Source organism: Furipterus horrens, unplaced genomic scaffold, assembly GCF_987537825.1.
Source record: "Furipterus horrens unplaced genomic scaffold, mFurHor1.1.pri manual_scaffold_10, whole genome shotgun sequence".
NCBI lineage: Eukaryota > Metazoa > Chordata > Mammalia > Chiroptera > Furipteridae > Furipterus > Furipterus horrens.
In genome coordinates, this window is record NW_028327180.1 from 35,287,349 (window position 1) to 35,302,883 (window position 15,535).

A 15,535-nucleotide genomic window follows, 5' to 3' on the forward strand; every position below is an offset into this window, starting at 1 on the left:
TTGTACTTTTCATTAAGATCTTTTCGTCTTCGGAGTCCTGTATATGTCTGCATGTGTCTGCAGTGGAATTGGGGTGTGGGGGCAGAAACACTCAGCACTCATTGTACTTTGATACCCTTAAGTACTTTCTGACTCATGTTTTCCATTAATCTAGAAAATCCTCAGCCACTGTCGCTGCATATCGCTTGTCCCTCATTCCCTTCTTCTGGAATTGCTATTGGACGACTAGGAAGCAGTCACATCTCCTCTTTCCATTCTCCATGTCTTTAAACTTCTCTTTTCTATTTTCTTTCTTTGTCTTTTGTACTACCTTATGGAAATTTCCTCAGAACTATCCAGTTTAGGTGGGGTCAGGAAATTTTTCAGTAAATAGCCAGAGAGTAAATATTTTAGGTTCTAGGGGTCACATACAGTATATGTAGAATATTTTTTGTCTTTTTTTTAACACCCTTTAAAAATGTAAAAACCATTATTACCATGCAGGCTATTAAAAACAAGCCACAACCCACATTTATCCCATAAGCCACAGTTTGGCAACTCCTGATCTACTTCATTAAGTCTTCTTCTGTGTCTAAGCTGCTATCTATCCTACTCACTGGGTTTTAATTTTAGTAACTATTTTATATTTGCAGAGGTTCTATTGGCTCTTTTTTTTTAACTGCCTCATTTTTATGATGGCACCTATTCTCGGGTTTTCTATTCCTTCTCTTCACGTGTTTAGTTTGCTTTATCAGCTGATTCTTACTTAGAGAGGAATGGTAGATTGTTCCCTCACATGGCTAATAATTCTGTATAGTAAGTTCCCTTTTGGTAGTGTTTTATTTCTGGGAAATCTATGTGGTCTGGGTTGAGGACATGTCCCCCTAAAACAGTTTGGGTGTTTCAGATACTTCTGTCATATCATCCACCTTAGGCCACTTTGTATGTCAGTTCTCAATCTGGAGATTCTCCCAGCCCTACTACAAGTTCTATAAATCTGAACAAAACCCACATGAAAGGAAACTCACAGTCATGAGTTCTCACTGGTTATCTCTTTCAACAAGCAGCCCAAATCCATGAGAAGAAAAACATCTCTGCGTGCTCATGGGCAAATTTTTTTCTAGCCTATATACTCCTTCAGTGAAGGTTTAGCCCTTTGAAACTCCATACTCTTCTCTGGTGTCTCAGTTCTAACACTCACAGGCCCAAGGCTATTGTTCTTGTCTTTGTGGAAACTAAAATGCAAGCTACTAAGACTGGCAAACACCCTATGGGGCTGACACATCAGACTGCTTTTCAGCTTTGCAATCCTCAGTCTCTCCTGACCCCACCTTACTTTTTTATTTTAATGAGGATATACCTTTCTTCCTTGAGAGCACAATATGCATTTTGTAGCAGGGGATTTTTATATGTATTTATCTAGTCTGCTATTTTGCCAAAACCAGAAATCTCTTCCAGTCTTTTGTCTATGCATGAATATACATGCTTACAAAAAGGAGATATCTCATGTTCTTTTTTGTAATCTGATTTTTTTCACTTATATTAAGAACACTCTAACACCCCACATCATTAGACAGTCTGCTGCATAATCATTAATAATTGAGCATCATACCACAATACAGAAAAACCATAATTTATTTAGCCAATTGCTTTTTGTTAAGACATTTAAGCTGTTTCCAATTTTTCATTATAATCAATGCTATAATAATTATTCTTGCAGCATTCTTTGCAGATATCCATGGTTATTTCCTGAGAATGTTTTAACATGAAGCTGGGTCAGAGCAAGAATATCTTAACATTTTTAAAATTACTGTCTACTAGAAAGATGATTATTTATCCTCCCTTCAGCAATACAGAGAGCATCCATTTCCCAATAATTCGCCAATAATGTTGTGACAAAAATGGTTATTACTCACTGAGTATCTATTTGCTGCCCTACATCTCTCATTCATTCTGCCTTAGAGTTTGGTTGGAGCCATAAGACTAGTTCTTGCCAAAGGGAATGTGAGTACAAGTCATGTCATTTCCAGTTAAGAACAAGTATGGACTCTTTCTTCTTCCCACCACCAAAGGGACTAAAAGCAAAAACCTCTAAAACTTGAACTGGTAAGACAGAAACAATCCATATCCCTGAGTTACCGCCGGAGGAGAGCCACTGAGCCACATCAAATTGTGAACTGAGATAGAAATAAACTTTTATGTTAAGTCACTAAGATTTTTTGAGTCTACTGCTAAGGTTAAATAAGCATTAATTAATTAAGCCAACTGAATGCCATTTTTAAAAAATCCTCACCCAAGAATATGTTCATTGATCTTTAGAGAGAGGAAGTTGAGGGGGAAAGGAAGACAGGGGGAGAGAGCAGGAGAGAGTGGGGTGGGGGGAGAGTGAGAAACATGGATAGGAGAGAGAGACATCGATCGGTTGCCTCCTGCACATGCCCGGACTGGGGACTGAACCCGAAACCTAGGAATGTGCCCTAACTGGAGAAGGAATCTGCAACCTTTTGGTGCACTGGATGATGCTGCAACCAACTGAGCCAACCAGCAAGGACTGAATGCTACCTTTCAACTTGACAGCTTATTGCTAAAATGTCATTCTGTTGTTTTCATTTACCCTTCTTTATTACTAGAGGTCAAACAATTTTTGTTCACTGAGCATCTGTATTTCTCTTTTTACGTACCACCAGTTCACATGTTTTGCCAATTTTTCTATTTTTAAACTGCTCTTTATCACATTAGTTCCCTGCTTACATCAGTCTTCTGCCTTACTTTCAAGATCCTTGTTTGCTCTACTCATCCACTCTGTGTAAACTAGGCCTCGTCTATTCAAAACATGACTCTTTCAAGCACTATCCCAATGCACAAAAGGAGCTAGCCCCAGGGTCCCCTCTCCAGTCTTCCCCATCTCCCTCCCCTGACAGACCCACTCACCGAGGGGTTCCTCCTCTTTCCCACTTACCCACTTATTCTCAGGGGCTATTTAAAGTCTTACCTGGTCATAAAGTCTCCTCCAACCATGCTGGATTTTTCAACTCTCTAAACTTCTGGTATCAGGAAATCCAGAACTTAACTGTTCATTAATTTCATTTAAGGAATTTATTCTCTCCAGCTAGATTAAAAACTCCTTATAGGAAGACACTATTTTTCTCACCACTTTTGAAATACATAATGATAGTTGAAAGTCTCAGTTTACATTTGCATTCTCAATCAAGTTTGAGATTTAGAGCCTATACAGCCTTGATTCAAGAAAAATAAACATTGTAAAATAAAAAGAATTTCACACCTAAGAACAGGCTTGAAGGCCACTGGACTGGCAGCTAGACTATTTGGCTCAGGACTCAGCCTTGAGAATTTAAGAACGTTACATCACTTCCAGGGTTATTGTGGGAATTAAATAGGATATTATAGATAAAAATTTGTGGGCCATGATTAAAGCAGTGCTAACAGGAAAAGCTACATATGAAATACAATAATTTTTTTTTAAAAATCAGAAAATCTCAAATCAATAACCCTACTACTCTAGGGTTATTGTAGTAGAAATAAAGTAGAATTTCTACTACAACAACCCTGCTATAAGGTCACTGAGTATATAGCTCCTACTTTAAGAATCTAGAAAAAGAACAAAGTAAGCAGAAGAAACAATAAAGAACAAAAATCAATGAAATAAAAAACGGAAAAATGAGAAAAACCAGTAAAACAAAGAGATTGTGGAAAGCAGTATGGAGTTACCTCAAAAAATTTAAAATGAAACTGTCTTATGACCTAGAGATTCCACTTCTGGGAATTTATCTGAAGGAACTCGAACCACTAATTTGAAAGAACATAAGCACCCCTAAATTCACTGCAGTATTATTTACAATCGCCAAGATATGGAAGCAGCCCAAGTGTCCATCAGTAGATGAGTGGGTAAAACAACTATGGTACACAATGGAATACTACTCAGCCATGACAAAGATAATATTACCCTTTGTGATAGCATGGATGGACCAGGAGAACATTATGCTAAATGAAATAAGCCAGTCGGAGAAAGGAAAATACCATAGGATTTCCCTCATATGTGGGATCTAATGAACAAACTGAACTAACAAGCAACACAGAGGTAGGATCAGAAATAGAAAGCAGGCTGACAATTCTGGGGGTTGGGGTGGGGTGGAGGTGGAAGAGGGTATAAGGAGCATAAATGGTAATGGAAAAAAATAAAAAATAAATAAAGAATTTTAACAAACCTACAAGACTGACAAAGAAAAAGAAAAAGGAAAAGATACAAATTACGAATATCAGGAATGAAACAACGAATATGGCTATAGTCCCTGCAGAGGTGGGAGTTCAGAACAAGTCACCTGAAATGTGCCTCTGTGGCCTGCTGGTTGTTTTGAGCTATCTATGGGGCAGAACAAACTTCTACTTCCCAAGCATCCATTCTTATCCTGAAATTACCCTCCAGGGCCTCCAAGGTCCATGACCTCATCCCTAACTTGTGATGTCTTATATAACTATTTTCCCTTTCTATCTTTGAACTCTTTGACTCTCACATTATGTAGGTTTTCCATACATACGTATGTATTAAACTTGGTTATTTTCTCTTGCTAATCTGTCTCGAGTCCACTTGATTATTAGACTAGCCAAAAGAACCTTGAGGTAGAGGAAAGTTTGTACCTCCCCAATATAGGCATTAAAAAGATAATATGGGAAAACTATGAATAACTCCACACAAATTTAACAACTTAAATGGAATGTACCAATTCCTTAAAAAACAAACTACCATAATTCACCCAATATAAAATATATAATTAGGCCTATAACTACTAAATAAATTGATCTCGTAATTTTAAAGCTCCCAGAAATCTCCAGTCTCGGGTGCTTTCAATGGAGAATTCTACTAAATGTTTAAAGAATAAACATCTATTCTACACAATCTCTTCCAGCAGAGGGAACACGTCCAAGTTCCTTTTATAAACCAAGCATTACTGTGATACAAAAACCAACTAAGACAGTACCAGAGTAAAAAAAAAAAAAACTATAGACAAGTACCTTTCATAAATATAGGCTCAAAAATATCTAACAAAATATTTGTGAACAAAATTCAATAACATATAAAGAGAATTAAATTACACTGCTTCTAAGAGAGGAGTGTTAATTTAAGTAGGAAAGTGTTATTTTAATATAGTTAATCTTATCCAGAAGCATGAAAATTCTCTCCATTTATTCATACCTTCCTTTATTTCTCCTATCCGTGTTTTGTCATTCACATCATCCCTATATCTCATATTAAGTTTGTATCTTATATTTTTTAGTTGTCCATTTTCTTGGTTCTCCATTCCAACAGCTCTTTCTCTGGTTCCTTTCACCACTCCTTAAACACAGTTGCTCCTCACGGGTTTGTCTTTAGCCCTCTTCTCTCTTTCTCTGTCTTCACTTCCTAGAGCTTGCCAATTAGCTTCAATCAGCCCCCCTAAATGGATAACTCTCAAATTTATGTCTCTAACCTTGCCCTCCCTCCTGATTTATCTTTTCCAATGGTGAGTAACACAGACATCCACACCTTCATGTTCCAATGGCAACAAAGGTACATCTCCTACAAGTATAAGGTTAGGATGGGAGAAATCAAGAGTTAGGAAATTTCTGTTTTTAAGTAATAGCAAGTTTAGTAATTAATGCATGTAAAAAGCTATTGTTTTGAGAACTGAAGGTATGACCCACCCTGACTCCAGCAGACCACAAGCAATTTAACTTTTGTCTCCAGGAGGACTGCAAGCAGTCAAGATGGTACCTAAGCCACTGTGCACCAGGGAGAGACATCAGCGGCCCAGGACACAGATGAAAAATCACCAGTTAACAAATGAAGAAAAGGCTAGAAAAACTGATGGACTGCAGCTTTTGTCTGATTAATCTTTCCTCTGAATTCCAGACCCCTTACTTACTCTTTTTCTCCTTATAAAAAGGTCAGACTGAAATGAAATGTAAGAAAGTCTTTTAGGGTACATAACCCACTGTCTTCTCAGATCACAGGCAATGTTAATAAAGCGCCCATAAAGATTCAATCCTTGTCTTTACTTATTGGTTCTGGTGGTGACAGGCAGCACAAACTCCGACTTTTCTCATTTCAGTTACAGTAGTGTCTTCTCCCAACAAAGAGGGAAAACATTTTCAAAATATTTGTCTATAGTTAGATATTCATCATTCAGATCATGGCTGATGCCCTACTCTTTACTCTTTCCCTAATCCAAAATAATGTTTGCTCATAAATGGAAAGTAGAATTCTTGATCTGCTAACCACTCAAGAGCTTAAAACACACTGTGTTCCTGGAAAGCTAAAATGGTAAATAATTCAAAAGTCCAAGTGGTAAGCTGAGAAGTCAGCTGGAGTAAAGCTGCAATTCAGAATTCTGCGTAAACCACATTCTCCCTTCATCTTCTCAACACACCCATGTCCTCTATTATCTCCTCTCCTTTGCAGAATCTTATCTTCTAATACTCCTTATCACAAAAGCAAACTCTTTATCACAGGAACATTACCTGTGGTCAGGACCTTGCTTTCAAGAGTTTTTTGATATAACAACCATTCTACTGACTTTTTTCTCTTAAAACTAAAACACTCTGATACTGAAACTTACTCTCATGACTTGGGATATTTCTCTGTTAACTCAGGGGCTAATGCCTTTCAATAAAGTTGTATAATTTTCTTCATACAAAAGCAGAACTAAACAGAAGTGAAGTAAAAACATTCTATGGAAGAGAGAAAGAAAGTGGAAGGGAAGAAATAAGGGAATTGCTGGTTCATCTGGACTGCTGTTACGCATTACATCTGAAAGATAGGAAAGAAAAATGGGGCAAAAAAGAGAGAAGCTAGCCACTTCCCAGATGTTCCCAAATGAAACCAATTGACTTTAATATTTTAAGTAATTATAATAGCTACCATTCATTGAATCTTTACTATATGACAGGTTAAACCTACCATATACCTTAACAGAATTAGTTAATCTTCACAGCAATCCTACGAAGCAGGTACTACTACCATTCCCATTTTCCACATGAAGAAACCAAAGCACAGAGCTTAGGTGATCTGCCCAAAGTCATCCATATTGGGTAAAACTTGGATTCAAATCAAAGTATCTCTGTCTGTGAGGCCCAGATTTCCAAGGTCTTAATCATTATAGTAAACTGTGATACTAACTCAAGTGTACACACACATCATGCATAAATTACTTTAAATTATCCATATTACCACTGCTCCACTGCAACCATGGGCAATGATTAATTAAAACACACGGTAATACTACTCTAAAACCTAAAGCTGCCTCTATAATCATAATTAAAGTATTTACCTATGTCGGCAAAAAAGGAGCTACATACTAAACCTGACAAGCTCAGAGGAGGCCTATGTGGCAGGCCTTACAAACTCAGAAACCAGAAGTAACCACATAGGACGGTCCGAACATAAAAATTCCTAACTAAAAGCAAGTCATGGCAGGTAGTCCTGTCCTAGACCCGTAGCTTCCTTGACAGAGGTCAATCTTTACTGTAAGTGAGCCTACCTATTGTCTTCTTGCATCTAAGATAACATACCTTTAAAATGTAAGGGGAACATGCTTTTGAAATATAAGAGTAATCTTCTTTTCCACACCCCTCAGGGCACAACCACTGCACCAGAGCAAGAAGCCTTCATCATTATCTCGTTCCCCACATATCATCTCTATGTGCTATAAATGTTAACTATCCTGTACCCACCAATGTAAAAGAAGCATGTGTTTCTTCATGTTGTCTTTTATCCAATCCCAGAGACTCCTCTGCTTTGCTTTCTCCCACCCCCTTAAACTATCACCAATGGATTTCACATAACCCTCATTACAGCTCCTCCTTTCATTCTAATGTAAAAAATAAGCTACAGAACTGCCATTTTCCACAGCATTTTCTCAATCACTTGAGCTTTTGCTTTCCAGCAATTGTCATCAGTTTGGCTTAAATAAACTCATAGAAATTCTCTACAGGCTTGAATGTTTCTTACGTTGACATCTGCTAAACAAAACAAGAAAACAAAATACTCAGAGGTAACTATCTCTGCCTGTGTACCTAAGACCTACCTGTGTGTCTGTGCATGTGTGATACTATTTTCTCTTTTTCATTTAAGTCAAAATTGGCCTATTGAACAGGCACAGTTCCATTTCCACCCAGGTGCAGGTTCTACAGAACTGTATGCACATTGATGCTGTTAACATCCATTGCCCACAACCCTTCAAATTACGTAAAGATAGTTCTGTGCAGGAAATCATTTCTGTAAGGTTGCTGAAAGCAGTATTTCAGATGTTCGATTTTGTTTTTAAATGCAAATAGGCCAAAAGAACATCATTTGCTGATTTCTTACTAAGCATAAGCATGACAAATAAGCCTGTTTTGGCAAAGTACCTATTACCTAGTTCAAAAACCAGGAAGCACTAAAACAAATGTCCCAATACTATCACTATTCTTAAGATTCTAAGTCTCTTCTACGGTTCAACATAACAAAAGGCACTTTCCAGGGAAGCTAAAACTGCAGATAAAGAATACCTTTTAAGAACTGCATTTAGGCAATTCACAAATACAGGAGATCAAAGCCAGGTGTTTTTCAAAATACAACCACTACTATTCACTGAATAAACTTAAAATACGGGGAATACAGGCATATCTCAGAGACAGCGCCCATTTGGTTCCAGACCACCAGCTTGATTCAGACCACCGCAGCAAAGCAAGTCTTTTGCTGGTGGAGGATCTTGCCTTCAATTTGTTTAAATAAATTTTTAAAAAGTTAAAAAACCACAACACCTGTGAAATGCAATAAATCAAAAGCTCAGTAAAACAAGGTATGTTTGTAGAAATTAAACCCTGAAATCAGATGAGAAAAACTGATTGTGCACTGACTACTGAGTTGAGAGTAAAGATTATGATACAATCACCGAACCAGAGTTGAGCCACCTGTATTACAAGGCATTTAGAAAGGGAAAAACAAGTATTCTTCAGGCTCAAAAGGAGATTTCTAAGGACAAAGATGGTGCACAAATGTCACTAGCAAACAAATCATAAAATACACAAAAGGAACTCATCAATCAGTTTTAAGCATTCCTTCCACTGCTTAGCTGCATACAGGTTTATTAACAAGTAAACCAAGACTCCTGATTAACCTAGGTCATCTGTTTCCTCAGCAGTAAACCTGAACCTGGAAGTCCCACCTCCCAGGATAGATCCTCAATTTGAAAATTATGCCACTTCTTACATTTCCCTTCCCATCAGTTTGATAACATCCCACAAATCCAAATCATATTATCTCACAGTCAGTTTTTAACTAGCGAGGCAATTCAGATTCACAACTCACCTAAAACTTTTTCAAATGATAAACCCAGACAGGCCCACCCAACATCAACTGATTCAGAATTCCCACGTATGGGGCCCAGGCACCTATATTTTGACAAAGTTCTCTGGTGATTTTTAGGTAGAACACACAACCCTAACACAAAACTGCTAAGCTAACAAAGAACTAATGACAATCCCCAATCAGACTAATAACATCTGAATCGATGAAATTACACGCAACTACATAAGACAAATAGCAATATATCTAATTCAACTAGGAAGTCTACAGACTATATCATACACCTGTGGAAAATGTGGGGGGTAGGGGGAACTTTCCACTTGTTATAACTATATTTATATTTATATTGTACTTGAGATAACACATTTTATATATGTTATCTCATTTAATCCTCCATCACCTATCTGGGGGTAGGTATCGTTATTTTACCTATAGATAAAGAAGTGTGAATCACTGAACTAGTTAAAATTTGCTCAAGGCCATACAGCAAGCAAACTGAGGTGCCCAAGTACAAATCCAGGTCGGTCTGACCTGTATCCTGCTACTCACATATTTACTACTTGCTTACTTAAAAGACTAATTTTGTCTTGATTTATTTCACAATAAGCGTGTATTATTGATGGGGGACTCAAATGTTGGAAAATGTTAGTTTCAGGTAACAGCTAATAAGCTTGGTAATCCATGTATGTAAAAAGCTATTGTTTCAGAAACTGGAGGTATGACCCACCTTGACTCCAGGAGACCATAAGCAGTTGCGCCTTTGTGTCTCAGGAGGACTGCAGGCAATCAAGATGGTATTTGAGCCATTGTACTCCAGAGTGACCACCCCCCAGGACACAAAGACCACCGCCCAGGGCACAAGGACCACCGCCTAGGACACAGATGAGAGAATGCTGCAGCTTTTATCCGATTAACATTTTCCCTGAATTCCAAACCCCTTACCTACACTTTCTTCTCCTTATTAAAAGGGTCTGTTTATAATGGAATTTAAGACAGTCTGTTAGGCTACAAATTCACTGTCTTCTCAGATCGCCAACCATCTGAATAAAGCGCCCATAAAGATTCAGTCCCTGTCTCTGCTTATTGGGTCTGGTAGATGACAAGCAGTACGGACACCGGCTTTTCCAGTTTCATTATTTTTGTAATTAAGAAAAATACTATCTTGCTGTAGTCATTTTTAAAGTACAGCGCACTATGCTCTAGTAAACACATGAATGATAAGAAAGTAAAACAGCCTTATTGCTGATATAGAGTTTTAGGTCTAGACAGAAGGTCAAACCAGCTTTCTCACCATGAAAATAATGTCTTACAAATACAGAGATGAGGGAAGACTAGAGTAACACCTGTGCTGTTCCATTGGAACTGGAGGTGTCAGTGTGAATTCATGACCTAAGAAGACTCCTTGAATAATTAGCAACTGATGTCAGGGCTGGACAATTAAAGTAAAAATGAGCCTGGAAAAATCTTCTTTGGCCGGAAAGTAAAGAAGATGTACTCAAAGAAAAGTAGAGCGTATTAAAAACAAATAAATAAATAAATAAAGACAGTAGATCCAGTTTGAAGGCTCTAGCTTCCACTGGATAAATCTGGGACACTTTTGACTATCTAAATAAATAAATAATGCCAACAAATTATCTCCCAATAAATGAGAAACCATGTATTCATACTTAAATAAATAAATGATTGATTAGGTAAAGAGACAGAAGGAATAATTATTCATCTGGAGTAGAATTCTACCTAAAAATTATACAGGAATGGCAGAATGACCAGAGATTTCTTAAAACTGCCATTTGGCAACCAATTAATAATTGTTTCAGGAAAAGAGTCATCAATGAAAGCTAAGATTCATAGGTAAAAAGTTGATGAGGAAAAGGGTATAAAGATCATATACTGTGGATCCTTAGAAAGAAGATCCTACTGAGAAGGGCTCCCGGAGGCTCACTGGTGGTCTCAAATTTAAAAGCAGAGCCCAGCAGCTGTTCTGCACAGGGGCCTCTCATCCAAACTGCACTTCAGGGTAAAATCTGCAGTGGGCTGCCTGCCTGCACTGTGTACCTGCTATCTGAAACAGCCCTTATAAAGGAGTTCCTAGAATTATATTTCAACCAACAGGACTGAGACTCTCGCTGTCCAATAGGAGCTGAGCAGCTATATACCCCATCAGCATCTTCACCAACCAAGCAGAGTGGCTCCATTCTGACCAATTAGGACACTGCCATACGGAGATGAGAACAGCCAATCAGGGGCCATGGGCAGGGGCTTCTATCTATAGAAGCCAGCTCCTCTCTGGTTCAGAGACCACACTTTCCCTTTCCACAGAAGATGCCTTTCCCTGACTGAAGCTAAAGCACTGGAGATGCAACACTAAAAACATCTTGCTGGACCAGAGCAGTAAAAAGCAGGCAGAGTGGGGCCGGCAGGGCAGAGCAGAGCTGTCTAGCCAGAGAGGGGCCTGGCTCCGAGGCTGCCTGGCAGCTGTGCTGCTTCATAATTGAGCTGTAACACTACTGAGCTGTTCCACAGCTGTGCTGTTCTTACAGCCGTGCTGTATCACAGCTGAGCTGTTTGCACTGAATCAAGTTTCCTTCTTTACCACACTCCAAACTGGGGATTCCTGTTGGCAGTGAATACTCTCATAACTTTACCTTAAGTGTCAAATTATGTGAAGATAAAAAGTTATAAAAATGGGGAAAAATAATAAGGTACAGCACACTAGATTTTTCAGTAAATAAGGTGACATTTGGCTCTTGGGGAAAAAATAAAGTCAGACTCCTACATGACAAACCAAATCAAAAACTAAGTCCCAGATGGATTCAAAAGGTAACTACAATAAATTAAAACATAAAAAAGGATAAAAGGAAAGCATACAAGTAATTTCATCTCAAAATAAGTATAGCAGCTTTTATAGCAATCTAAGCAGAAACAGAGGACACACACAAAAAAAATTTGACTACATAAATATCAAAGGCTTCTATATAAAAGAAAAAAGTTTATATCCAATTAAAAGACTAAAAAGATTACGGGAAGCATCTGCAACATGACATTACTTTAATAGAAGTAAAGGCAATACAACAGTGGTCAAAGGAAATAAACAGGAAATTAAAAAGCTGGGGCCCAATGATAAACCTTTTTAAATGTCTTCAGATGGACTGTGCTATAAAGTACTGGGAACAGTCAACTTGATGTGCAAGTGCTTAGAGGGTAAACTAAATGCTGTCAGGTTCCTGTTTCTCAAGAAGATAACATTTTTATTTTATGCTTTGGAGGCATTAGTGCCCTAGGCCATCCACCCTATTATAAGACCAAAAAATGAAGGAAAAGTTTGCTAAGGCATACATTAAGCAGCTTTATGACTCAGGCATACTGCTTCAACCTTCATGGGTGAATTCAGCTTAAGGCTTTAGTTTTGCCATCCCTTTATCATTACCTCTTTCTGATTCATCAAATCCCGTAACTTCACAATGCCTTGTCCTTCCGGACTCAAATGCGCCTTATCCTTTTTGAACTCATAAATTAAAGGGTTGGATTAGACAACCTCAAATATCCTTTGATTCTAGGACCCCACGGACTTTAACTGCCTTGCACACAGAAAGCACATACAGATTTGTTTTACTGGGGGAAATGCTACTAGCAATATCAACTCAAGGCAGCAAGACTGTTCCTAAGACCTCCTTTTGTTTCACCTCTAAGATTTCAAGCACAGTGTGCCTTCCTTGAAAGCACCCCTTAATTTTCCATTTTCTCCCTTCTAAGCAACAGTGTTTTTATACTGTATTTTACAGCTCTATTTCAGAAATAAAGAAGTGATGCTAGGAAAGATAAGTCGTGGCTGGAAAAAAACCCAGGATACAAAAAGATCTTTGGAATCTGGAATATCTAAATAGATAAATTGTCATAGAGAGAGAGGCAAAGTTCAGCACTTAGATGCCCAAACTATGTACATGGAAATGATTTAGTTTAATAGCAGCATGCACACACACAGAGGTGTGATTTTAGTTGACTATCATTTCAGGGAGTTAAGAATACATGACTGCACAGCAAAGAAACTATCGCCTTATTTTTGTTTTTTTGTTTTTAAGTATAATGTCAAAAACGAAGGAGTTAAGGTTACTGTCTTCTCTGTACTCTTTTAGGTGACATTGTGTATTGAATACTGTATGCTGTGCTGAGCACCACACTTTATAAGAGGGGCATAACAAAGGAAGTGGAGGGCAGAGGACCAAGAAATTGATGAGGGGATTTGAATTGTCAAATAAGAAACATCTGCAGGAGATGGGAATACTTAGCCTGAGGAATAGAAAACCTAGGCAAAGGTCTGTTAGTTCAGTGACTACAAAGGCCCTAAAAGTGAAGTAAATGAGTAAAGCCAGCAGAGACTTGAGCAAAATGGAAAACATCGACCATATCTCCACAATACTAATTCTCTTCCAGAAAGCATTTAAGCTAGTTTTCCACATATTTATGAGTACTTTCAGGATTCCTCAGGCTCCCCACAGAATAAGATATTTTTAACACAGCAAGTAAGAGTTTAAGAAGATGACTTTTCTTTCATGATAAAATATTTAAAAGTCCCCCTGCTAAGTCAGTTGTTGAGAATGCTTAGCTTCACTCAGGACTATGAAGGCCCCACATGTTACTATCCCAGGCACTCTGATACAGTAATAACTAATTGTTGAGACTAATTGACTAATTAACTAAAAGACTCATGGTTGAGCAAAATATGGAAAAGTGCAGCCTGCATGACTATAACACACAAGGACTTCTTTAAAACAAAAGAACGCATGGGGAGCCCATCCTCTAAAAACGAAGCTACTAAATTGGAAGAATAAGACAAAGTGGGAAGAAATGCTAAAAAAACCTCTTAAGTAAATCATGTATGGGAAAAAAATGGACAAGTGCTCTTCTGTGTTTCCTCCCCCTCGGGTGTCCAACCAAGAGGAGTTGCTGAAGCCCTTAGAATTTTTGAAAAGGAAATAAGAAAAAGTCCAGGTGGGGGGGGGGGCACCAAATTCAAGTTCCTTAATCGCCACAGGTACCTAAAAAAGAACTGAACCACTGGCTCAATGTGGAGAAGAGATTAACACCCTAGCTGCAGTTTGGCAGCCCTGCCAGATCTCCAAAGGGCTCCGGATTTGTACTATCTCCCGCAGCGCCGGTCGGGTCTCGGCTCAGATTTCAGTATTGTAGACGTGCACTCTGCAGACCCCCTCCTGCCCAAGCAGCGCTAGGCCAGTCCCTACACAGCCTGGGCCTGGCACCACAGCTCCCAGATGCACAGAACAGCGGCACCTGGACCCTTGGACAGGAAGTGGCTATTCTGACTGTGGGTTCATCATGAAAGGAGGTGAGTGAGCCTGGCGATATGAGCCAAATGAAGAGCAGCTGCAGGCGAGTGGGAGTGAGTGCACGAGGGAAATGGGAGGAGGCAGTGGGTAAAGCCCCTTCATCGACAGCAGATGCGCTACACGAGCCGCTGGACAAATACAGAGCGGGAATGGGAGGGTAAAGGTAGGGTGGAGGGCTTCAAGGAGCAGCTGAAGCCGAGCTTTCAGAAAAATAAGTGGGAGTGGGTGCGAGGCAACCGAACCCGGGCTGTAGGGGGGCGTGGGGGGTGGGGTGGGCAGGTCATGTTTAAAGCCCCACGGAGACCCGATAACCCTTCTCGTTGGTGTCTTAAGGCCCTAGAGGTCCCCTCCCCGGGTCCCCGAGACATCTGGGAAGGCCTACTTCCAGGCTGCATGCCTCTGCCGCGCCGGGCAACAGCCTCCCGTGGGCTCCGGCGGCCCCAGCACTGCCAGATGCCGTCCGCCTGCCCGCCCGGTGCCCTGTGCTGGAGGCCAGCCCCAAGATCCCTACCACGAGCCCTTTCTGAGCTACCGCCCCAGGCTCCTCTGGGCTCCCGCCGCCGCCACCAGGAGTCCTACCGGCTTTCAGTTCAGGGACGACCCGCCGCAGCCGCCGCAGCCGCCGCTGCTGCCGCCTGCGCGAAACTCAGGCTCCCAAAAGCCGCTCTGGCCGCCCGCCGCCCGCCTTCCAGGCCGCGCCGGATCCTCCGCTCCCCCTGCCGGCGGCCAGCCATTTCCGACAAGTGACTGCGGAACTTGCCGAAGTGCGCCGGGCCGGAAATGGCCGAATCTGGGCTCGGGAGCTGCGGAGCCGGGACGGTTTCGAGACTTTCCGGACAGCGCCCGAAGGGCCGCCGAAGCCTCGACT

The 15,535-nt window shown here is 40.0% G+C and overlaps 1 protein-coding gene across 2 annotated transcripts in view; it reads right to left on the reverse strand.

Annotated features, from left to right (window-relative positions):
• EXTL3 (exostosin like glycosyltransferase 3) overlaps positions 1–15,535 on the reverse strand; it is a 101,330-nt gene that overhangs the window by 40,940 nt on the left and 44,855 nt on the right. The window contains exon 1 of one of the 2 annotated variants that reach the window (XM_090289022.1): positions 15,247–15,460. The exons of the other annotated variant lie outside the window; for it this stretch is intronic. The gene's annotated coding sequence lies outside the window, so the exon portion shown is untranslated. Of the gene's footprint in view, positions 1–15,246; positions 15,461–15,535 lie in introns of those variants that run through there. 2 annotated transcript variants of the gene reach the window in all.